This window comes from Ischnura elegans, chromosome 12, assembly GCF_921293095.1.
Source record: "Ischnura elegans chromosome 12, ioIscEleg1.1, whole genome shotgun sequence".
In the NCBI taxonomy this organism is placed as follows: domain Eukaryota; kingdom Metazoa; phylum Arthropoda; class Insecta; order Odonata; family Coenagrionidae; genus Ischnura; species Ischnura elegans.
This window is the reverse complement of record NC_060257.1, coordinates 94,271,905-94,298,202: the sequence shown is the minus strand read 5'-3', so window position 1 is coordinate 94,298,202 and position 26,298 is coordinate 94,271,905. Positions and strand designations below refer to the sequence as shown.

The 26,298-nt window shown below is 41.7% G+C and overlaps 1 protein-coding gene across 2 annotated transcripts in view; it reads right to left on the bottom strand.

Annotated features, from left to right (window-relative positions):
- The window catches only part of LOC124169056 (alanine--tRNA ligase, cytoplasmic), a 253,582-nt gene that overhangs the window by 49,455 nt on the left and 177,829 nt on the right, over positions 1 to 26,298 (bottom strand). The gene's annotated exons all lie outside the window — the stretch shown is intronic.

Here is a 26,298-nt window from a genome sequence, read left to right as displayed (position 1 = left end):
CCTTCGCTTTGAAGGTAACAACGTTACATGCAAGATCGGACGTGTTCTTCCCGTGCTCCTTCGCTCATAGCCTCGTAGCTTGAAATACGGAGGGGAGGGAGCGTGCTCCTTCCCCTCCGTATTTCGTTGCTTGCTTCGAAGATGGAGGGATCGCGCTCCTTCCCCTGGACCTCTCCTTCCGCACCCTTCACTTCTAAGCATTTCTGATTTCTTCCATCCACAATTTAGTTCAACAATGAACACACTCATTCGAATTTTTAAAGAGCAAGTTTTGATACCAACATAATTTTCAGCTGCAATAATCCTCATATTAGCGTCTGAAGATGATTTTTGGAAAATCAGGTCCTCAGCGTAATGGAAATTACTCTGCAAGACAGATATTGACTATTGACCAGGTATATCATTCAAAACTACGCGTTTCTCTACTTTTGATAACCGATTACTATATGCAGTATAAATGCCGCGGGATGCCCACTCGTGGCAGTAAATTTAGCGTGCCCTCCGGAGCGAAAAACCCCTGCGCGATCTTTTCCACGTTCACTTCTGGGGTACTGACGTGACGGCGCGATGCTTACAAGAAAAGCAAACAGGAGCATTTTAAAAATACGTCACTAAGGGAGAAACTCCCCTGCCTGCCGCTTGTTTTTGACCTAGGATTACAGATGACTGACTCACACTGAAAACCAAGGCCACTCAGTTCCCCTTAGACTTGCGACCGGTGAAGGGGAGGGGGGAAGATGAGAAGTTTGTGTAAGAGGCGCACCCTCATTTTTGGCTGCAATTTCTGGGAAAAAGTTGCGCCTCTTACACACGCTTATACGGTATTTGCGGCATAGCCCTGAAGAACTCGCGGCTGAGCTTTCCGGGTTGCGGATGGTGGGTCGACCTTTAGATATAGAGGTTAGCTGCGAGATAAGCGAGTTCTCTCGTCGAATAAGCAGTCGTGGACAAAAAGCAGTGGTGGTGGGTGGGAGGGCGGGCCAGACAGCCTCTCATGCAGGAGCCATTACACCCCACAAATCGAGAAAGGCCAAGCGAATTTCATTCGCTTCTCTTCGACCTCACCACCTCACCTCAAAACGATAGGTAATCAGATACTTGCTTCGTCTCGGCGCGTCGGCGATACGGGCGGGCGCGAGGTATCACTCCCCATTCCACTTTCTGCGACGTTGCCGTTGTTGGGAGGGCGGAGCGGGGCGAGGGGAGGTAAGAAATTCGAATTGGCCCGAATCACGTCCTTCGTCACCATTTTGGGCCTGCAGTACTCCACGGTGTACCCATTTTAGGCCACGCGAATTGACATAGAACTGTGGGTCTCAAGGTGATTGTGGAAGAAAGGTGCAGCCACAGAATACTCGTTTTAGAAATTTCATGTTTTAGCTTGGAGTCCAGTTATAATTAGCCAAAGTCCAACTTGATTTTCTCGATCACCTGAGGACATATTACTATTTATTTCCTCCCTATATGTGAATACACGTCTCCTAAATACAATAAAGAAAACAGCAAGTCTCTATATCTTCTAGTTTTTCCGCAATTGAGTGGTATGTGAACTCCGGCAGAGGAAAAAACGATCGGCATCGGTCGCCCAGAGCGGCTCCCAGCCGTCACTACCATAACGCCTTAAGTCACGCGGGCGACATATGAATTTCTGTATTTTTGTACGTTATCCTGAGACAAAATACACGACGAAGGATATTATGATAGGGATGACATGTGAGAAAATGCATGGTGGTGCATTCTGTGCTTAGGATGTCCAACTATCCCCAGTTTATGCTATGGATGGTGCTAATCTCTCGCGGCTGAGCTTAAAGCCACCGAGTGCGTCCACCGGGTTGCGGATGGTGGGTCGACCTTTAGATATAAGAGGTTAGCTGCGAGATAAGCGAGTTCTCTCGTCGAATAAGCAGTCGTGGACAAAAAGCGGCGGTATTCTGAGGGGGTATTGGGCTACCCTTGGGTAAGGTAGACCATTTAAAGATACCGAAACCTGTGAAGATACCGTGACTTGGCGACTGGGGGCCGCCAACAATTATGCCTCTCATCACCCGGGGGAGAGGGCAGCAGCTCTTCTTCACATGTGCGAAGGTGGAGACCATACTGGTCGGTACAGCGACACACATTCCACTACGGGCGTGGTAACATTTACTTTAACGGCTGTAGTACTGCGATGTGGAAGGCAAGGGGAAACCACCACATTATCATCCCGAGGAGTCACAGCTACTCCACTCAATTTATATAATGACATGATGGAATTCTCTCGGGTAAAATATTCCGGAGGTAAACTAGTCCCCCATTCGGATCTCCGGGCGGGGACTACTCGAGAGGGTACATCGGTCAAACGAGATAGAATGTTACGGATAGGAACATGGAACGTCAGATCACTTCGTGCCTGCGGTAAGCTAGAGAACTTGAAGGTGGAGATGCGAAGAATGAACCTCGATGTATTAGGCATCAGCGAGATGAAGTGGCCCCAGGAAGGAGACTTTTGGAGTGGAAGCTACAGAATGATACACACGGGATCGCTAAATGGTAATGCTGGAGTAGGCATAATGCTTAGAAAGAGCGCCGGGATGCGTGTTAAAAGCTACCTGCAGTTTAATGAAAGGATAGTAATGGTGAAGATAGATACTAAACCCGTAGCTACTGTAGTGGTACAGGTTTACATGCCTACGTCAGATTATGAAGACGAAGAAGTAGAAGATGTCTACCAAGATATAGCGGAAGTTATCAAGCAGGTAAGAGGGGAAGAAAATCTTATTATTTTAGGTGACTGGAACGCCGTCGTCGGAGAAGGTCAAGGCGGAATAATAACTGGGAAATATGGGTTGGGTAACCGAAATGAAAGAGGAGAAAGGCTACTTGAATTCTGCACGGAGCACAGGCTAGTGGTTGCCAACACTTTATTCAAAAAATCCCCTGCGAAGAAGATACTCGTGGAAGATGCCAGGAGATCGTAGAAGATTCCAAATCGACTACATTCTAGTGAAACAAAGATTCAGGAACCAGGTGAAGGACTGCAAAAGTTATCCAGGGGCAGATATCGATAGTGACCATAATTTAGTTATGATGAAATGCCACCTTAAATTTAAAAAGTTGAAGAAAGCCGTGAAAAACATATGGCAGGTTGAAAAATTGAGGGAGGTTCAGCATCAACTGGCTTTTAAAGAGGCTGTAGAAAATAAAATAGGGGAGGATACGACCAACGAACCAATGGAAGAGAGTTGGAAAACTATTAGAAGTGGTCTGCAGGCGGCCGCTGAGGAAGTTCTTGGTAAAAGAAGAGTCGTTATGAAAAAACCATGGATCACGCAGGAAGTATTAGATCTCATTGAAGAAAGAAGAAAATACAAGGCTGCGAAAACAGAGGAAGGACAGAATCGTTACAAGAGAATAAGGAACGAAATATGTCGTAAAGCGCGGAAGGCTAGAGAAACATGGATAAAAAGCATTTGCGAAGACGTGCAAAACAATCTTAAACATGGAAAAGTAGAGGCCGCTTATAGGATTGTGAGGAACCACTTTAAGGAAAGGGGCGTAAGATGTAATACCCTAAGGGACAAAAACGGAGAACTATTGATTGAAAACGAAGAAAAAGGGAAGATATGGAAGGAATATCTGGAAGATTTGTACAAAGGAAGTCGCCTCAGAACGAATGCTATCGAAAACGAGAGGGAAGTGGATACCGATGACATGGGAGCCCCGATTTTAAGACCGGAATTTGATGCGGCTGTAAGAGACCTCAGGATAAATAAAGCGTCTGGCATTGATGACATTCCTGCAGAGCTAATTAAAAATTCAGGAGAGAAGACGTTGAACCAGCTATACAAAATCATTAGTTAAATGTATACGACAGGTGAGATACCAAAGGACTTCTAGAGGAATATTATAATCCCTATTCCTAAGAAGAAAAGAGCGGAGAAGTGCGAAGATTTTAGGACCATAAGCCTTACTACACATGCATCAAAGATACTGACAAGGATCATCTATAGAAGAATAGAACGAAAAGCAGAAGAGTACTTGGATGAGGACCAATTTGGATTCAGAAAAAACAAAGGCACAAGGGAAGCAATATTGGCCCTAAGACTGCTCATAGAGAAGAGAATGGAAAAGAACAAGCCAACATTCGTTGCGTTTGTGGACTTAGAGAAAGCATTTGACAACGTGGATTGGAGCACAATGCTTGGAATCCTAAAGGAAATTGGGGTTCTTTATAATGACAGAAGAATCATCCACAGTTTATACAAAAACCAAGTAGCCGTGATAAAATCAGGACCCAGCTGTGAAGAAGCAAGAATTAAGAAAGGAGTGCGACAAGGCTGCACATTGTCACCCCTAATTTTCAACGTTTACATTGAGAAAGCCATTAATGAAATCAAAGAAAAGGAATTGGGAGTGAATATCCATGGAGAAAAAATTAGCATGCTAAGATTTGCAGATGACATAGCCGTTATAGCAGAAACAGAGAAGGATTTGAAAAATATTCTGGCTAATATGGGTAGGGTAATGAGTAGATATCAACTGAAAATAAGCATGAAGAAAACCAAGATCTTAGTATGCAGCAGAAGAGAAGAAGTCAAGACCAACATTAAAATAGGGAGGCAAAAACTGATAGAGGTGGATGAATTCTGTTATTTGGGAAGCAAGATAACTAGTGACCGGAGAAGCAAGAAAGAAATTATCAGCAGAATAGCCCAGGCGAAGAGAGCATTCCACCAAAAGAGAGACCTGCTTAACCCTTTCACTCCCAAGCATTTTTCAATATCCATACCCAAAATTCCCAGGGGTTTTTTTATGAAATTATTAGTACTTTTTGTAAAAATTCTTATGGATTTATATTAGGCTTTATAGACATGAAAAAAATCACACATATGTAGCAATAAATGATGTGTTCAGAAATGTTAATTATCATTATATATAATTTTCAGTTTTGCAATAATAAATTTATAAACTTAATACTTTTAAAAATGTTTGCGAAAAGCACAATTTTATGGCTTATTTATTCATAGTATTGTTTTTATTTTGCAATTATTGAAAATTGTATTCTATTAAGAATTTAGTTTTTGACAGATCTACCTAATTTTTTATGTATAAACAGAAAAAATGTTGCCATAAAAATTTAATTGTTTAAATCTGTCTCAATCACTTTTGACCAGTGCCTAAGCCAGTCTTCTGTAAAAAACAATGATATATGTATATACTTATATATCTAGGCCTTAAATAATACAAATTATTGTTAGTTTAAATTATAGCTCAAGGAATTGTTTAAATGTTAACATTGCATTTATTTATACATATGAATTACTTATACTATATGCAACGCTTTTTCTATAAAAACGAAGGCTAACATATATGATGAAAATTGTTTCACGGAGGATTTTTCATTATTTTTTCAAGTTTTTTATGTAATAAGTACATAGGTACACTTTTGATTAGTTTATAAAAATATCACGTAGGAATAAATTTTTCCTTTTGTTCACAGTCACTCTTTCAGCACTTATGCTTATGCAAACGCTCCCCATGCAAACCCCTGTTGCATCTGACGCACACTGTTCTGGATCTTCTTCTTTGTTCCTTTGTGCTGAAGATACAGCATCTGTATTCTAATCTCCCACCCAGTTTCCTTATTCCTTTCATCTAAATATACATAGAGCATCAAGCCTGAAGAGTCTACACCTCCCTGTCTACACCTACTTGTTGTATTCCAAAATTACTTCTGGTTTCACAGTTTTTTTCTCGCAGCCTTGTCTCAATTTTGTCACTTCACTATGCTTTGTAGTCGCCTTGCTTGAAAGAAGGATCGCAGGTCCTCATTGAGAATTTTTTCCCTAAATGCACTGGCTAGAATACACCCGGAACGGCAAAACATTTTTTCCCCGATGGTGAACTTCTTTTTGAAAAATACGGGCAGAAATTTTCGGTTTATAGTGATAGTTCCTGCAATATATGTTCCCATTTGGTAAAGTTTGTTCACGAAGGGAACTGACATTAAAAAATTGTCCACAAAAACATGGTAGCCTTAGTATAAATAATTGTTCATCTGGAGGAGTTTCAATACCACTGTATACCCCAGCCCATGTTCCAGCCATTATGGGTGATATTTTCGGGAAAAATATCACACACCACCCAAGAAAGGCGCTAGACTTTTATGTGCAGATTTCGCAGCAATGATGAACTTTGACGAAAATTCAAATGACTCAATGCACAGAAAACACAACGCGAAGAAACGTATCCGAACCTCTGATATGCGCGAGCTGATGCAAACATAAGCCGTCGGGACTCTGCACGCAAACCATTAGATTAGTAACGCATGACGTTAGATGACGCATTCTCAGGAGTTGCCCACAAAGTAGGTGTTAGCAAAGCAGTGATACAATGAATCACTTACGTAGATAAGGAAGATTAGGATAAAAAACTGTGAAGCCATCACTTTCACGGCGACTATTCGGCGACGTTATCGGCCACTTGCTGAGGTTCGCTGAAAACATTTTATTCCCGCGCTACACACAATAATCTTACTCTTAGTGTACTCTTCCTGTAAACAAGAAGTATTGTTTCTGTGTGAATAAAATTTAGTAATTTGATTCGGATAAGAAGATTCCTTTGAAATGTATGTCGATACCGAAGAAGGATTTGATTGTAATGAGGAGACGCCAAAATATAATTGCAGCGGGGGAGAGACTAGAGGTTGGATAAAATGTTACGTCGTGGAGAGTACGAAGTCATAGGTACCAATGTATTACATGAATAAAGAAGCACGTGATGTAGTCAAGTGAATACAATAAATCACTCGTAAACGCGTGCATAAGCTTGTTGAGAATATCATAAGGTCATAAGTCAGCCACTGCGGCAATTTACGAGAGGAAAAAAAGAAGTTCAATAAGCTGTCAGTGTACATAAAAAATTATAGTCAAACAACATTTAAATTAGAAAATTATTAATATTTATACTCTATATCACTTTTAAACGAAAATTAGCAACAACGACCGACAAATTTTCTAATTTCGCTTAGTTATAAAGTGGCGTAAGAATTTCGAAATATGAGTTAAATTTTACAAAGAGTTGCCGAAATAACGTCCATTAAAATGTTAAAAGTATAAATTAAATTATATAAAAAATACCTAAGGATAGCAAAATATGTATACATTCATTATAAAAATATATTAAATAATTAAACATTATAGTTTATGTGAAATATTGTTCTAAGCAAGCGGCCGATATATCGGCCGCTTGGGCGTATTGGGTAGGAAGGCCGCGGCCGATATATCGACCGCTTGGGAGTGAAAGGGTTAAGAGAAGTCCTAAGAAGGGTAGGAGAGAAGAGAAGCCTCATGAAAACCTTAATAAGAAGAATGAACAACCTTATAGGCCACATCTTGAGACATGATGGCCTGATGAAGACAATCGTCGAAGGGCAAGTGGAAGGCAAGAATGGAAAAGGAAGACCTCGGACAAAATATATGGAACAAGTAAAGAGAGATGTGAAAGAGAAGAATTACGTAGGTGTGAAAAGATAAGCTGATAGGAGAACTGAGTGGAGAGCTGCGTCAAACCAATCCTAGGATTGTTGACCAGTGATGATGAGCCCTGAAGAAATTAGGATTCGTCAAGAGTATTGTGGGAAGATTTTCGGATGAGAAAGTAAAAGAAAGGTGCTATTTCGCTCTCGTCCAACCGCACCTTGAATATGCAGTGAGCATATGGGATAATTCTTCATTTTTTTTTTTTTGCTATAAACGGCTGGTGTCCTAACACCCCCTGCCACACGCCTTTTAGGCGGCTTGCGTGGTATTATGTAGATGTAGATATTTTTGGACACCAGTCAGTGTTTTGTTGCATGCTAGAAAAATAAGGAAAACCACAAGAAGTGAATGAAAAGAATTTCATTAAGGTGCAAATTAGCAGAAAGCTCGGTGAAAAAATCTTAAGATTGTCTCCATAATTTTATTTGCCAAGGAAAAAAATTTAAATAACACGTTGCATAGAAATCCCAGTTTAGAAGAATGTCAATGGTCAATTTTAACATCATTTGAAAAAGGCCAGATTGGTGCCCATGCAATTCCACTCCACGTGACATCACAGGGACCTAGATGCTATACGAATAGCTAGGAGTTTTCCATCGTCTGAGATTACCAATGCATGCATGAGGCACAGAGCTCAGGGAAACATTTCTTAATAATCACCTACTAAAATTGTCTATTGTCGGAAAGTTTCCTTCATTTGATAGGGTATTAATAGAGGTCTGTGAAAGTGGTTTTATTTTTGCTAAAATTCGTTTTAAAACCATGTGATAGAAAATCTTGGCGGCGTTATTTTAATGCAACAATTTTCCCATGTCCCCCTCGCTGGTATCTCTATTGTGTCATGATGAGGGGGCTTGCGTGCCTAAGTGAACCTGAGAGCTATGCCGGCGGGAGTGAAAGCTCGTGGTAGGGCCACCCAAGCCGGACAGGTCAAAGGGGATAGGCCCGACAAAAAGAGATACCCTGGTCCTCCAGGTTGGGGGTTGGGCGTGGGGCTAACAATCCCACACCGTAAAAAATATTCTGTTACGAAACCCATAAAGAAGCCTCGGAATACGGACGGATTTAAGGATAATGACACTGGCAAACGATCAGGAACTCGAAAACGGAATACAACATTGACCTTAGCTACACGGAATGTAAGGACCATGTTGAAGGCTGGAAAAATGGCAGAGATCGCTGAAGAAGTATTGAAATATGGGATAGATGTAGTGGCGTTACAAGAAATAAGATGGAACGGAAATGGAAGAGTGGATAAAAAGGACTACTCAATGTTCTATAGTGGGCCTAAACTGAGAACTGGACAATGTGGAACAGGGTTTATCCTTAATAACAAAATGAAGCAAAGCTGCTAAGGGTATGAACCTCTGAGGGGTAGAATGTGTAAAATAAGGCTCAAAGGACGTTTTAGAAACTTATCTATCATCTCAGCTTATGCACCCACAGAAGATGCTAATGATGATGAGAAGAATGCCTTCTATGATCAACTGGATAGAGAATGCAGCAAGATACCTAAATATGATATGTTGATTCTCCTAGGAGATTTCAATGCAAAAATAGGAAGAGAGGACTTCTTGCAGCATGTGGCTGGAAAACACTCTTTACATACTAAAACAAATGGAAACGGAATGATGCTAAGCCAGCTGGCAGAAGCTAAAGGGCTAATAATCAAAATTATCTGTTTTGCTCACAAAGATATAAGGGAAGATGGAAAATGGCAGGTACAGGAGTGGTCAACCAAATTGATCACGTTCTGGTATCCAGAAGACATGCATCTTCAGTCATTGACATAAGGTCTGCAAGAGGCCCAAACTGTGATTCAGACCATTATTTGGTTAAGGCCAAGCTCAGGGAAAGAATTGTGAATGTGGGACGTATTAAAGGACCCAAGAGGATACAGTGGAGAGTGGAAAAGTTCAGACAACCAGCAGCTGTAGCCCAATACCAGGAAATCCTGGGTAAGAAACTAGAAGAAGGAGCAGAGAACCTGAGTGTAAATGACTCGGTAGAGAGAAAATGGCTTAATATAAAGAAGGCTATGGAAGAGGCTGCAAAGGAGACCATAGGAGGAAGAAAGAGAACAAGGAATGAATAATGGTTTGATAATGAGTGCAGAAAAGCTATATTAAGGAAGAATATAGATCGAAGGAACACCATCCAGAAAGAGACAAGAAAAGAAAGCAGAAGACAAGCAAATAAAATACTACGAAAAAAGAAAAAACAGTACTTGTAAGGGTATGTGGAAAAGATTGAGGAACTGAACACACAAAATGAAAGTAGAAAGTTATACCAGGCAATCAAACGGATGACGAATAAATTTCAACCAAGAACAAACGCATGTAAGGATAAGAATGGGAGGTTGGTTGGAACAGAGGAAGAAGTAATGGGAAGATGGGCCGAGTACTTTAAGAAATTGCTGAATGTCAATGAGATAGATGAGGAAGATGAGGAGGATGGAGAAATGTTGGACATGAGGGTGGACACCAATATTAGCAGGCCATCAATTGAGGAGGTGGAGGAGTCGTTAAAACGGCAGCGGAATGGGAGAGCTCCAGGGGAAGATCAAATTGTACCGGAGTTAATCAAGTATGGAGGAAAAAATTTAACAAAGAACCTACATAGACTGATATGTGAAATATGGGAGAAAGAAGAGATGCCTGAGAAATGGAAGATTGGTTTAATTTTCCCTATATTCAAGAAGGGAGATAAATTGCAATGCAGCAACTATAGGGGAATCACATTACTAAATGTCACTTATAAGATACTTTCTTGTATACTGCAGAGGAGACTTAACATGTATGCTGAAGTAATCCTTGGTGCATACCAATGTGGCTTCAGGCCGGGAAGAGGAACAACCGACCAAATCTTTGTAATTAGACAATGCATGGAGAAATGTTATGAGTACAACATTGACCTACATATGCTTTTCATTGATTTCCAGCAAGCTTTTGATAGTGTCAATAGAAGAAAAATGTTGAAGGCATTGGAGGGATTTGGAATACCAAAAAAACTAATTAAGTTGGTAAATATGACTATGGAAGGATCTCAAGTCAAGGCCTATATCGGGGGCAAGACTAGTGAAGCCTTTAAGATAACAACTGGAGTAAGACAAGGAGATTCTCTATCAGCAGTACTATTTAATCTGTGTCTACATGAAGCCATGAAAGAACTGGGGTTAGAGGGGACAATTGTGCATAAATCTACTCAGGCATGTGCCTATGCCGACGATATAGTTCTAATGGCATGGAATATGGATTCTCTGAAATATTCAAAATCTTAGAACAGAAGAGTAAGAATATAGGGCTCAGAATCAATGAGAGAAAAACGAAATACATGAGAATGTCAACCACGGAAGACTCAAAGCGTTACATTTGGGCAGTACAACTTTGAAAATGTAAAATATTTCAGCTACCTCGGTACTAATTTAAACTGTAAGAACTCAATGACAGAAGAGATCAACAAGAGGATAATGGCTGGAAATAGGGCTTACTTTGCTAATGTTAAGCTCCTGAAGTCAACTCTTCTATCTAAGGAGATGAAATTCAAGATAAGACACTTATCAGACTATAAGACACTTATCAGACCAGTCATGACATATGGAGCAGAAACGTGGAGCATCTCCACTGGAAACGAGCAAGCTCTGCGGATATTTGAACGGAAGGTGATTTTGTGAAAGATATATGGTCCCATGACAGATGGGGTAACTTGGAGGATAAGAACAAACAAGGAAATAGAAAATATTATCCGAGGCGAAGACATAGTGAGGATTGTGAAGACCCAATGGCTAGCTTGGTTAGGTCATGTAAAAAGAATGAGTGAAGAAAGGATTCCTAAGAAGATTATACATGGAAATATGGATGGAAAGAGAAAAAGAGGAAGACCGAGGAAAAGATGGATGCAGGATGTGGAAGAAGACATAAAGGCTATGAGGATTGTCAGATGGTGGGAGAAAGTGCAGAAAAGGAGAGAATGGACAGGCGTCTTGAGGGAGGCCAAAGCCCATACCGGGCTGTAGTGCCAAGGAAGAAGAAGAAGAAGAATTTTCTCATGTTTATAGGCGTTTTATTATTTTAAGCTACACGATTCATGAATACTTATGGCTACTTTTATTAAGCATTTTACATAACTTTTAACACAATTTCGACTGTACAAAATTTCTAACAAAACTAAATGAAAGAAATGGCTCAACTTATATTGGTTGAAGGTATATTAATGGTTCAAGTATGTAGTCTTGGTGAATACGATCGGAAAACAGCAAATTCCCACTACCTTATATACCTTTCTTTCGCACATATATGTGTATCACTACTGATGTGCTTTAACAAAGTGTCACATCTTTCAAATTCAAATCTTTTATTGTAAACTTCTATTTTATTTTATTTATTTTTTTATTTTAATAAAGTGATACACATACAGCAATACTGCCAATTTAAAGTGCACTTATAACAACACATATTAAATAATTAAATAATAATGATTTGATTACAAATTTAAATAGAATAAAAAGAAAAACATTTATCCGGCTATCTAGTCATTTATGTGATAAATATGTTAACGCCCGATGAGTAAAATTTTTAAGTGTCAGACCAAACGGATCAATATCACTGGGCAGAGTATTTATTAAAAGGGAAAGCCTATGGAAAAGAGAGCGCTTAATTACAGATAGCCTGGGTGTAGGAATGTGGAGTAAAGAAGTAGATCGGGTGTGGCGGGAAGGTACTCTAATGTTGAGGAAGGAAACAATGTCAGGACTGTCGAAGTGGGAGTTAAGGGTATTATAAATGAATTTGATGTCTGATTGAAGTCGGAGAAGGGATAAACTAGGGACGGATAAAGAGGATAAAACTGCACTAGTAGGTGACTCGCGGAGATTTGGGTTTCTAAATTTTACAATTTTTGCAAAAAAAGTTGTAACACTGTTAAGGGTGGCAAGATTAGTGGGGGCAGACATTGACCAAATTGGGGAGCAATAGTTGATCACCGGAAGAACTATGGTTGAGAAGTAGGATTGGAGGGCCTTAGTACTGGAGATATCCGTGAACCCGTAGAGTAGTCCTAAGAGTGACATGGCTTTAGATTTGATCGCATGAATGTGTTCAGAGAACAGAAGTTTTTGGTCCACAATAATTCCAAGATCTTTCATGGATGACACACGATTAAGAGGCAAGGAGTTAATTGCATAATCAAAAAGGATAGGATTTTTCTTCGCAGATATTGTCATTGTGGTGCACTTTTTAAAGTTCAATTGCAGCCTCCAGAGAATGCACCACTCTGTGGTCTTTTTTACGGCATCCTGTAGCATATTACAGTCTGCGAGATTATTTATCTTTTTAAATAGTTTGCAGTCATCAGCATAGAGTAATGTATTGACTTGGGAAGAACGGACAATGGGGGCAAGGTCATCAATAAATAGGTTGAAGAGGTAAGGTCCAAGAACGCTACCTTGAGGCACTCCGGAGGTAACGTTAGACCAGGAAGATGAGATACCAGCGAGTATTACTCTTTGGGATCTGTCACGGAGGAAACTGGACAAGAGACTGAGGAAGTTGCCATGGATATTAAAGCGGGAGGCGAGTTTATGCAGGAGAAGTTTATGGTTAAGGGTGTCGAAGGCTTTGGAAAAGTCAAGAAAGATGGCGTCAAGTTGGGACTTTTCGGCCATCGATTGTACGGCATGTTGCTGAAATATGGATAGGTTTGTAAGACAAGAGCGACCCGGAAGAAAGCCGTGCTGATCAGGGGAGAGAAAGGGAGAAGTAGAGTAGTAAAGTCGGTTAAGGATGATCCTTTCACAGACAGAGGAAAGAACGGGAAGTATTGAGATGGGCCGATAATTAGAGACGTCATTTCTAGGGCCAGTTTTATGGATAGGAATAACATTTGCTATTTTCTAGAGATGTGCGAATAGTATCCGCGAATACTCGAATACCTCGAATATTAGAAAGTATTCGATATTCGAGGTTTCGAATAGTTATGCGAAAAGTACCGCCTCGAATACCTCGAATACTTTGAATTTCGCGTCATACACTGTCGCACGCACGTCGTTGGTAGTTGACTCGGAAAAATGTAGAGAACTGTAGTCATTTAGTGCTCGCAGCGCCGTTTTACGCAAGTTGACGAATTACATCAAATTCGTGGATTTTAGCGGTGAAAAGAGTTCGACGAGGGGAACCGAAAATGATCGGGTGAAAAAATCCTAAAATCCCCGATTCCCCCCACCAGGAGAACCTCAGTGCCGTGGGATAGTAACCTTAGGGCATTTCCCACGATCCGCTATCCCCCTCCATTCAGCACTTGCCTCACCCACTCTGAAGCTTTCCTCTTCTCAGAAATCAAACAAAATGTCCCAGATCGCGCAGGGATCGCATTACGAAGACCCCTGCTTCGAAAAAAATATCGAGTTACGAGAACAATAAAAACGTGTTTCACGCCCTCCCCCCTTTTCTCACCCACTGACCTTTTTCTGGCTACCTGCTTCGAAGTTCCCCATTTCTGGAGGTCAACAGCTGTGTGAGTACCGTGGGATACTTACATTAGCGCATTTCCCAAGATCCGATATCCCTCTCCATTCAGCACTAGCCCCCCTCTGAGGCTTTCCTCTTCTTCGAAATAAAAAAAAGGTCACAGCTCGCGCAGGGATCATATTACGAAGACCTTAGCTTCGAAAAAATACCAAGTTACACGAGAACAATAGAAACGTGTTTCGGGCCCTCCCTTTTCTCCCCCACTGACCTTTTTTTTCCTGCCAGCTTCGAAGTTCCCCATTTCTGTGGAGGTCAACTGCTGCATGAGTCATCTATTAACACAAAAGGTGTCTAAGAATGACTTCCGTCAATTGATGTTACACCTTTATTGAATTGAAATATTAGTAATGTGCGCGTAATTTCAAAAAGAATAAGACCAAACACGACGTATTTCTGAGTTTATTTAAGCATTTTACGCAAAGAAATAAATGTCAAAATACGACGGAGACTTAGCATTCTGGCGAAACTCGATATGAGCAGCAGAGCTTCTCGGAAGTTGATGCGGTATTTTTTTCCGAAAACATATATCAAGTTACAATTTATGAGTGGTGCTATAAATCTTTATTGTTACAGTCCCAGACAAAGGGATATTTTCTCCGAATATTTGGTTTCTCCCTGATAGCAATTCCAATTCATCTTCTTATCTCGTGAGAACTCCCAAAGATGGACTGAAAATAATTGAAGAAAATCCGGTGGAAAAGAGCTTGTATTTTGCAAAATGCCTCAGATTGTCAGCTAGCACTTGGCAGCAGGAGTGAGGGTAAAGCGATGTTAGTTGAATTAATTATATGCCCAATTGTTTCCATAAAATTAAAATATTCATTAATCAGCTAAATTCCTGTTCGAATCATTTAAAGGAAATCAAAATTACTCCCCAAAATCTTGTGTTGCCTGCTGCATAGGCAACCGAGTCAAACATACCAGCATTCATCATTTATAGTATTCGAGGTATTCGAAATTCGAGGTATTCGAATATTCGAGCAATGATTTAATATTCGAATTCGATATTCGAATTCGAGAAATCTGCTATTCGACCCATCTCTACTATTTTCCATTGTGAGGGAAATATGCCATAGTGGAAGCAGCGATTTAAAAGGAGGGCAATGGGAATTGAGAGAGTCAGAGCACAGTTGCGAACGAATATAGGACTGAGACCATCAGGGCCAGGTGAGCGGCAGAGGGGAATCTTAGATAGATATTTTGCAACTTCCTTGGGATCTGTCCGAATTTCTGAGAGGCAGTGGCTGTTGACAGGGGAGAGGGAAAAGTCGTCTGTAAGTGTGAAATTTGACGTCGGTGCTTGACTTCCGGTGAAATATTCAAGGAAGAAGTTTGGTCTGTCTGTTCCTACGGCACAGGAATTTTTGAGTGACACAGCATCGGGAATTTGAGGGATATTACGGCGTTTATTGAGAAGGGTCCAGAATTTTTTGGATCTGAGGTTATGGAGGAAGACAGTTAAGAGATATTCTCCTTATAGTCACGGCATATTAGGGATTTAGACAGGCGACGAAGGTCCGAGAACACTTAACACTTTGTAGGTGTTTTCACTGGGGTAGTCTCTATATAGATACCAAGCTCGATTTTTGTTCCCAAGGGTATGAATTGTGTCGGGCTTGAACCACGAAGGGAATCTTTTAGTCCTTGGGGTCACAAAAGGAACAAAGTCTTTTATGGCACTGTCGATAACGGAGTAGAAGAAGTCCACTGCTTCGTCCGGAGACAATGAGCTGAGGATAGACCAAGGGATTAACTCGAGTGCGCGGTTGAGGTCGTTCCAGGAAACCTTCGACCAAGCAGGGAAGGGTTTGTGGGGTCTGGAGGGCGCCCCACGGCGATTCCGAGGGCCTTGGAAGCAAAACGTAGCGTCGAGGGACTCGTGGTCGGAGTCGAAAATGTTTCGGCCAGGGGTGATAGAGATGGGGGGGACTGAGGAAATGAGGAAATCCAATGTTGCCAGGTTTCTGGTGGCATGAAGATTAAACTGCGATAAGCGGAGTGCATTAATGAAGTGATTAATGAAGTAATCATCATGGGAATTGAGCGGAGAGCCTGAGGTGGGTGAGTCCCAGCGAATAGACAAGTTAAAATCACCAATCAGAATCACGTTGCCTATGTTAACAGCTTTTAGCACAGAGTCAAAACACTTTTCTAAAACAATTGAGTCACTTGCTGGAGGGCGATAAAAACAACCAATGAGTGTTTTACTCGACTTACTCTTGGGATATTTATGAGAACAGAGAGACAATTCACTCCAAACTATTTCACATCCTGTCTCTAAATCTCTCCGTCGCTTGGACTGATAAGCTGAATTAATTGCGAGAAGGACTCCTCCCCCTCTCGATGGTCTGTCTCGGCGATATACGGTATGGGTGCTAGAAAAGGACAATTCACTGTCACTAATGGATGAATTTAGCCATGTCTCGGAGAGGGCAATGACATCGAAGGACGACAACTCATGAGCATGTGAATCACACGAGGACAACTTGTTCCTTAGGCTTCTCACATTTTGATAGTAAAAGCTCACTGATGATGCTCTGGTAGGGCCAGGGTTGATGTTTATGTCTCCCGAAAGCAGAGCTAATAAGAGGATAGATAGTCCAGTCCAGGACCGATGTCTCCGCGTCAGGTATGCCCTGGAGGGGCGAAGGACCTGCGGGGAGCGTTGGGAGGGACAGCTCGGGAAGTGGAGGCAACCAAGGGAGAAGTCACAGGAAGCGAAGGCGGAGAAAAAATACCTCCTATAACTGTATCTATGTTGAAGAAAATCCTGGACAATTGGTGAGGAGATCACTGTTGAGTTCACACACACTCTAGTAGCAGGACACACCGAAATGACACAAAACACTGCTAAAAAAACGAAAACCATTGGAGCGCGAGAAACACACGTTCTTTCACTGGCGGCCATATTGATGTTCGCACTGGCGGCCATACTTCGCACAGTAATACTCTGTCTTTCACATAAAATCCTTCCGAGCTGAATTCACTTGCCCTGGTATGAACAGTATCAGCTAGCTTTTGGCATTTTAAATTCCTATCCTTCGTTCGATATTTAAAGATGGAACTACGATAAAAAAAACAGTGCAACCGCAAAACAGAACCTATCACGATGGTGTTTTCAAACTGAGAGCTGGGTAGCTACGGTGTAACCACAATAATGTATAACTTACAAATTGGCAAAAATGTTTCATGTCATGGGTTCCCTTTCGCAGGGTTCCCACTCTACCTGAATAATGAAATTCACGGCTTTTTCCAGGTTTTCACGGTTATTTTTCACGTTTTCACGGTTTTTTCAGGTTTTCACGGTCACAATTTCGCTAATTTCACGGTCCGTTAATAAGCCAACAATAAGAAAATCACTGGCCGTATATCAACAGAAAATTAACGTACGCGGCAAACGCTGTGAATGTTAACGCCGCAATGAAAAGTGATATCTGTTATTACGTGATCTATCGTTTGCAAAATTCAGGGCCGACTAGGGTACCAGCCCAACCGCGCTCTTGCCCAGACGCCGAATACCCTTCGGACCTTCTTCCGTCCGGACACCCGAGGTCCTTTTTCAATTCCTCGCCGAGAGATTGTTTTTTGAGCACGTTGCACAGTAACCGAATTTCCCCCACCCCAATCATTCTATTTAACGGAAAATATTTTATTTAAATTGTTTATAGAATATAATAAATCGAAAATTTTCATACACCGTATTAGCACAAATCTAAGACGAACACGATTCTAAGACTACCCTCCTTTTTTGGAACTCCACTAGGGAAAAATTTTTTTTCCTAATAACGTTACGATTATATAATGAATGCGGAAAAAAGATAAATGCTTTATTTTTTGCTTGGTTGCCTATGTCTCAGGAAACGCAAGATTTTGGCGAGTAATTAAAGGTTTCAAACAATATTTTAGATAATAACAGGAATAGTAGTACTTTATCAAGACACATAGGTCATATTGTTGATTTGACCCATATCTCTTTCAAAATTCTGAAGGAAAACGCCACCTCACTAAAAAAATGTTTGCTCTCCACTCGGAATTTACACTGCTATCATGGATTTCAGTCTGATGTAAAAATTCTTATCCATCAAACACCATTTCCAGTACACGTATTCACGAGAGCAATGTGCATGTTGTGTCTAAAACAACCGCATTCGCCGGCACAGTGACTGGTTGTGAGATGGATGACGAAGGCCAAAAATAGTCTATTACTTGAATTGTTCCTGTCTTATGAATATATTTTTAATATAATTGAGGTAGTGTGTAAAGCGTGAACAATGTTGCGTTAATCGTCAGTGGCACGTTCATCTGGATCTTCGCCTTCATATCTCTACTTGTTTTCTCCAGGTAGCTCACTCTACCCCCACCCCTACCCTCATGTGCTAGCGGACAACCCAAGGCGCTCTGCAATATTCACGCGCATCTAGCCCGGATTCTTTTCTTCGTGTTCAATTATTTTCAGTCCATCTCTTAAAGTTCTCAATAGTTTCTTCGGAGTGGCCAAGGTCCGAAGACGAATAAAATTAAACTAGTGAAAATGAAATCTGACTTTATTAAACCCACATGGAAAACACTCGGTGGTTCGAAGTCCAGCCACCCTGGAAAGTAGGGAACCACTCGTACGAGGTGAAGTTCGGAACTGATGCTATCGCGTACGGGGGTACGCAGAGCATACTGCAGAGGGCGAAGCGTGACCATATGACTGCGCCATCAAATTTTTTACCCTAAAGATACCCATTCTTTTCTAACTATCGTAGCGCCAGATGAGCAGATGAATTCGGATTGTTAGTAGGGAGAAACAAAAATCCTGAGAAGATATCCCTTCGTCAGTAACTCTGACAAGTGAGACTTATAGTATAGCTCGTAAATTGATAACTGATAACAACCTGATATCATGTTTCCGGGACAAAATGCCGAATTAACTGTCGAGAAGCTCAGCTACGAGGATATCGCGTTTCGCCAAAATTCACCATCGTATTTTTTCATCTATTTCCTTGCTTAAAATACATCGCGTTTATTCTCGTTTTTTTTTAATTACGTGCAAATTACTAACATTTTAATCTAATAAAAGCATAATAGCAATTGCTGAATATCATTGTTAGATACCTTTTGGGCTAATAGGGGACTCATGCAGCAGTTGACCTCCAGGAACTGGGAACTTTGAAGGATTTAGGCTGAAAAGGGTCAGTGGGTGAGAAGAGGGGGGAGCGCGAAACACGTTTCTATTGTTCTCGTGTAACTCGATATTTTTTTCGAAGCTAAGGTCTTCGTAATACAATCCCTGCGCGAGCTGGGGCCTTTTTTTATTTTGAAGAAGAGGAAAGCGTCAGAAGGGGGGAGGCGAATGCTGAATGGAGGGGGATAACTGATCTTGGGAAATGCGCTAATGTTACTTTCCCACGGCACTGAGCTTCTCCCAATGGTCTCTTGGGGAAGATTCTAACTATGTGCTATTCGTTATTAGCCAAAAATTACACATTGTATTTATTTCGTCTCATTTTCGTCTAACGATGGATGCGGGAAAATTATGCGTCGGAACCACGATCTTCAAACGATCAATGCGAGAAACGATACTTCGGGGAACGATAGATGCGGGAAAAAATTACATTGTCTATAAGGAACTTTATTTGGGATCAGAAACGGCGAACGATCAATGCGGGAACGATAGATCGAGGTTCCACGGTATAACTTTTCTTTTGAAAGCGGCAGTGTAATGACTTCTCAGCTACCGTAATACTCTGAAACCAAAACTGAATCGATCTCTCCAATCAGAGGCAAATCATGTTCCCTTCATACTGTTGTTCTGGGAAAAATGGAACGACTTTGTAGCAGTTTATATCGCGACGGCATTGAGGCTTTAACGTTACGATCCTAGGCGGATCTAGGGAGGGGCACGGGGGCATATACCCCCCAGACACTTAAAAAATATGCAGGATTTTGAATACGGTCACATTATCATTGCGCTCGTTTTGTATCATGAGGTATCCTTGTGCCCCCCCCCCCCCAGAACAAAATCCTGGATACGGCTTTGCTTGTGCTCCCCACTCCCCAGAAAGAAATCCTGGATCCGCCTCTGGTTAAAATTTAGGTAAATTGTAATCAATCACACAAAAATTTTGTAAGTTGATCAAGCTCTAACTTGAATGGAGCCGAACCCAGGGGGAAAGCAGGCGATCTCGCGGACATGGCAGAAGTGCACCCGGCGATTGATTTGCACGCACGCTTTACCTGCTGCCTAAAATGGCAATAGTTTTTCACTTAAACACAAAATTAAATAAGCTAAATTACTGTTCAGGTATTTTTGACGTTGATTTTTCGTTGTATAGCTATATATATTACGTTGCAACCTCAGGTATCCATCATTTTTTCCGACGAAAATTATGCAACCCGATTGACGTCGAGAATTTTGCATTCGATTGTAAGACGTCTCTTGGATTGGAAGACCCTCTTTTCTGCAGGAGTTAGGAGGAAAAAAAAACTTGTCTTAGATAGGTGCAAATAGGTACATTATAATTCACTTGGTTTGAAATATATATATAAAGACATAATAAATACCTGCTGAAACATGTTATTTTCACTTTCACTTTACTTTATCACTCGTCAAATATTTCCACACAAACTTTCCGGCTGCGACGTAAAACTGGCAAGTCCCAGGTCGACGCATGCGAAGATAGTATAATGCTGTGTTGCCATAACTGGAAATCTTCTCTCGTTTTCAGGCCGCAACGCGCGAGAATTAGTAACGTCGCGTCGAAAGCTCGCTGTCGCCCGGTTCAAACGCAAGGAGCGTAGTGTCCACAGCGCATAGCAGGTTGTCCAGGTTAGCGGTCTTCCAATCACAGGTTTGAGGGTGTTGAATAAACGTTCAAATTTTTCGAAACAAATGCCATCTAGATTTAGTTTTGAAAGTGGTCGCTGCAGCCAGTGGGAAGCCTAATTGGGTGGAAGGGGACTAAGCAGTGACCGAGGGAGGGGAAACCAAGCCAGTCGAGGAAAGTAAACAAGCTGATGAGAAGTGGAGTCATATTTCAGGAGGGGGGAGAGAAAAGGCCTGCGCTGGGAAAAGATGTTTTCTTTTTCTTCAGGCAAAATTCGTTACCACGCTTTTCTGACCCATGCGACGATGCTCGCCACAATGAATAGAAGGGCGCTCGCCACAAACGAAGTTGAAAATTTCTGGGAAGGTATTATTATCAAGATTGAGAGATTTTTAAGGTTTAAGGACGAAATTCACGGCTTTTTCCAGGTTTTTTCACGGTAGACGAAATTCACGGGTAATTCACGGTTTTAAGGTTTTCACGGTTGAGTGGGAACCCTGCTTTCGATACCCCTCACCCAGGTGTTGAGGGAAGGTAGGGCAGCAGCCAGATACAACAAAATTTCTTAGTTTTGATAACAGCTGTTGCCAATCGGTCAGGAAAGGCAGTGAAAGAAGCACACATAACAAAACATAATCGGATTCAAAGAAACATGAAAAATTATTTCCCATTAATCGATCCTGCAACATCTAGAATGAGACGCTTTCTCACCTGAAGAATTAGATATTAGATTTGGCCAATGTCGAAATGATTTTTATTTGCATTTTAGCTCAGTGGAGAGACGAATATTCGACGATCCGTCTGCTAATAAGGAGAACCCCTTCTCCTCCTATCCTTTCTGTTCCTTCCTTCCCTTCCCCAAACTGCTAGCGCTTCATGCTTTCAAATAACCATAAGTGTCTATGGATGTCTTTAAACAAACTGAATCGGGGAGTTGACGGCACAGCGCAGTTGACGGCCGCCATGGTCACCACGGCGCCCATTTCAATCCGGCCCGGCACGGCGTTGCACCGTCTAAGGCGTGAAATACAGTCAGTGCTACATTGCGGCCGCTTTCTGACGAAACGACTTTTTTAGCCGCCCGCCGTTCACGTCACAACGCCGTGAAATTCAGGCCGCTTTCAGTTGAGAGGACTCTCTGCCACTCTGTGGGCCATTCCATGAACGGCGGCCTGGTCCTAGCCAGCGACCGTGTGTAAGTCAACGAAATTGTTACATTAGACCCACACTCAAGGTTTTCCTGCAACAAGTTATCCAATAGCGCTGTCTAATGCATCGCGGTGAGTCACCCGAATTGCTGCTCGGCATTGATGTGTACCGGGCGCGTGAGCTTGTATTTCCGCTCTTCCGCGGCGGCGTACCGTATAAGCGTGTGTAAGAGGCGCACCCCTATTTTGAGCATCGGAGCTATGAAGAAAAAAATTTTGCCGCATATTTTTTATACTATCGCGCGGAGTTGCAGACGTACGCCTGGAATTTCGACAGTTATCGAAATTTCCTCTTTCAATTAATATTGAAAGAGGAAATTTTGATAACTGCAGCGGTAATAGCGGCATAAGAGGGAGTAGAAAGAGTTCCGATCCTCTCTTCACATACGCCGTTGCTCTACGATGCTTGTCCTATTCACGAAGAATTTTGTTTAAATGCTCTCGCAGGAGTATTGCAATAGAATTGTAGCCTTGGAAAATTTTAAGGCAAAACACGACAGGCACATAGCATGAACCTTCCCAAGAGATTGGACAACAATCGGGGCAATCTCAGCGCCGTAGGATAATAACCACATCATAGATTTAACGGATCCACACTCGGCCCTCCATCAGCCAATACCTCTGCCGTTTTTTTCCCTTTCCGAGACCCCACAGGGAAATAGGAAAACAACAAGTTACAGGGGAACAATGGAAACGTGTTTCATCCCTACCCCGTCTCACCAACTGACCTTGATCGATCTCCCAGTTTATGGAGGCCAAATGCTAGGTGAGTCATCTAATGAGCCCAAAGATATCTCGATAGCTTTCAATAATTGTATGACGCGCACGAGGTTCAAAAAAAGAGAGAGATCTAACGCGACGCTTATCTGACAGAATTTAAGTTTTTTCAGCTCTAATTGTTTGACACAAAGATTTATAGTTACAACAAGGCTACTAATATCCAAAAGAGTCCAAACAGGACAATTTCAAAAGAAACAAGTGTAGCATAAGCGCATTCAAATAAGACGAGACGGACTGGAAACTTTAGGCAACGCAAACTGCGTATATCACATTGCTGCGCCTTCGCCCCTTCGCTTTGAAGGCAACGACGTCAAATGCAAGATCGGATGTGTTCTTCCCGTGCTCCTTCGCTCATAGCCTCGTAGCTTGAAATAGCTTCGTAGCTTTCGTTGCTTGCTTCGAAGACGGAGGGATCGCGCTCCTTCTCCTGGACCTCTCCTTCCGCGCCCTTTACTTATAAGCGTTTCTGATTTCTTCCATCCACAATTTAGTCCAACAATGAACACACTCGTTCGAATTTTTTAAAGCGCAGGTTTTGATACCAACATAATTTTCAGCTGCAATAATCCTCATATTAGCGTCTGAAGATGATTTTTGGAAAATCAGGTCCTCAGCGTAATGGAAATTACTCGGCAAGACAGATATTGACTATTGACCAGGTATATCATTCAAAACTACGCGTTTCTCTACGTTTGATAACCGATTAGTATATGCAGTATAAATGCCGCGGGATGCCCACTCGTGGCAGTAAATTTAGCGTGCCCGCCGGAGTGAAAAACCCCCACGCGATCTTTTCCATGTTCACCTTTGGGGTACCGACGTGACGGCGCGATGCTTACAAGAAAAGCAAACAGGAGCATTTTAAAAATACGTCACTAAGGGAGAAACTCCCCTGCCTGCCGCTTGTTTTTGACCTAGGATTACAGATGACTGACTCACACTGTAAACCAAGGCCACTCAGTTCACCTTAGACTTGCGACCGGTGAAGGGGAGGGGGGAAGATAAGAAGTTTGTGTAAGAGGCGCACCCCCATTTTCGGCTGCAATTACTGGGAAAAAAGGTGCGCCTCTTACACGCGCTTATACGGTAAATTTCTTTCCGCACATTTTTAATTCATAATATCTAATTCTTCAGGTGAGAAAGCGCCTCATCCAAAATATTTCAGGATTGATAAATGGGAATCATAGAGAGAGGCTGTGATAAATTTAACCGAAAATTCTGGCAGAGAAATCAGTACAGTGCACGATATTACGCGTATGCCTTATGCGCGAGACTAAATGATCCAATTGACCTTGGAATCCTAATGAGATAGAGCAAATGAACGTCGGCAGCATTAAACAATGGATTATGACTCCTTAGATGTGATTTTTTCGCTAATCCACCAAAAATCGCATATAACACGAAATTTTGTTTTTATTTATCGATTTCACGTTAGTTCATGTTAATTCGCGTTATTTCGCAATATTGCGTCTCATGAAATTCACGGACCTCTAGGTATTAATAATCATTATTTTAGCCAAGCACTACCTGCTAGCAGGGTACTCTACACTAGCATCATGCTCGGCAGAAAGAAGCCTGCATTGCAACTGCATTCAAAGCCTCGCGCTCAGGTGGCCTCACACAGCAGCAGCCAGACATCATATGGGCTTTTCCCAGCATTCATACTTAGCCATCATGGTTTCGTGCGCTTGAAAAATTTCATTTCATTTAATCACGGAAAATAGATATCGTCATTTAAAAAATCTAAAAGCATGAAATATGTACTCCATGAGTAATAATCTTTCGATTAAAGGAATAAAAAAATACAGTAGACTCTCGTTATTACGAAGTTCGCGGGACCGAAAATCTGGAAGTTCGTAATAACGAAGTTCGTATCAACGTTTCTTTTAGGAATCATCGGAAAAAAACCGTATTTAATAAACACGATTAAATTACGCGGAAATTTATTTAAACAGGAAAATTCATTCCAGTTTCTCAGCAGAGGAATGCGGCACGACGCAATCCAGGGTTGATATTTTCCCGAATACAGTAAGCCCGATATACGCACTGGTTGCGTTCCAAGACCTTGTTCCTAAGTTGATAAACCAACAGCACGGCCCCTGTGAGATGTCCGATGACACAGAATGGTCTAGGTTGGGGTAGGGGCAAGGTTTCCAGCTAAGAAAGGGAAACGCCTACAAAGGGTTCCACGAAGAAAGGGTGCGGATGGGACGCCGCGCCTGATGGACCGAAAGAGGAAGAATCACTTGTTTTGGTGATTCGAAGAAAGGTTTCTTTTGATTATCAGCCATATTTTGGTGCGCCTTATGCAGTTGACAACGTTGAGAGACAAGGCGAGGGTGCGTTTGGAGGACAGCGATTGACTGTAAACCGTGCTGGCGTAGGGTTATCTGCACCTCCTATTGTGCCGTCATCGGGCTACTGTCGCCGGCCGGACTGTATGAAATTACATCATGAGAAATACGGTCCTACAAAATGCAACACTGAATCACAATCGTGCTCTAGCTCACGATATTACGAACGATCTAGCTGGGCGTGCGACGCAGCTGGAGCCGAAAAAAATCACTACTTGCAGAAAGGATGAACGGGCGAAACGCTGAACAGTTCCTAAATTCACACCGGATTCAATGATACTTTGTTCAGATTGTGCCCAAAGTGAGAGTTCCTCTACGCCAAGCCAAACCGCGAAGCATCGGCCAAATCGAAAGGTGCCAAATTCGAAATTTGAAAATTTTTGAATGCTCGTATCTCTGAAAATTCGTAAATCCAATGAGCGTAGGAAGAATCGGCACTTACTGTATGTCCAATTTACGAGCGGTTACGAGTGGGTCACCATGGCTCCACAGGAATGAAACTTATTACATGATGTTGCGTGTACTCTGAAGAAAGAGCCATAATTGACGCTCTTGGGCACAGTTCACGAGAAGAACTTAAACGTGGCACGATGATTATAGCTCAGCGTAGTGAATATGCACCTAAATACCGTTGCTTATGCGGGGAACTTCGTAATAAAGTTCATTTTATAGCCACCGGGACCGGGACTGAAGTTCGTAATTTTGTAAAAACGAAAATTTCGCAATAAAGTTTCTTTTACTATGGCTAGCATATGCCTTTTCGTTGGGACCAACGATTTGCTTCGTAATAACGAGAACTTCGTAATAACGTTGTTCGTATTAAGGAGAGTCTACTGTAATAAGAAACCACCCTATTACGATAGTGACCAACAATCAGCCATTCCCAATTGACTCAATTAAGTGAGTGGTGATTGACCACAATGGACTTAACTGAAACCAACTTGGCTCATCGCTCCTTGCAACACAAAAACTCGAATCAATAAGATTAGACTAAAAAATGACACAGTGAATGTATTTTCACAATCTATTGCATCCTTGAATCAGGAAATAATTATTAAATCCAATATGTAACCATAACAGGAGTTGCCTTAAATATTGAA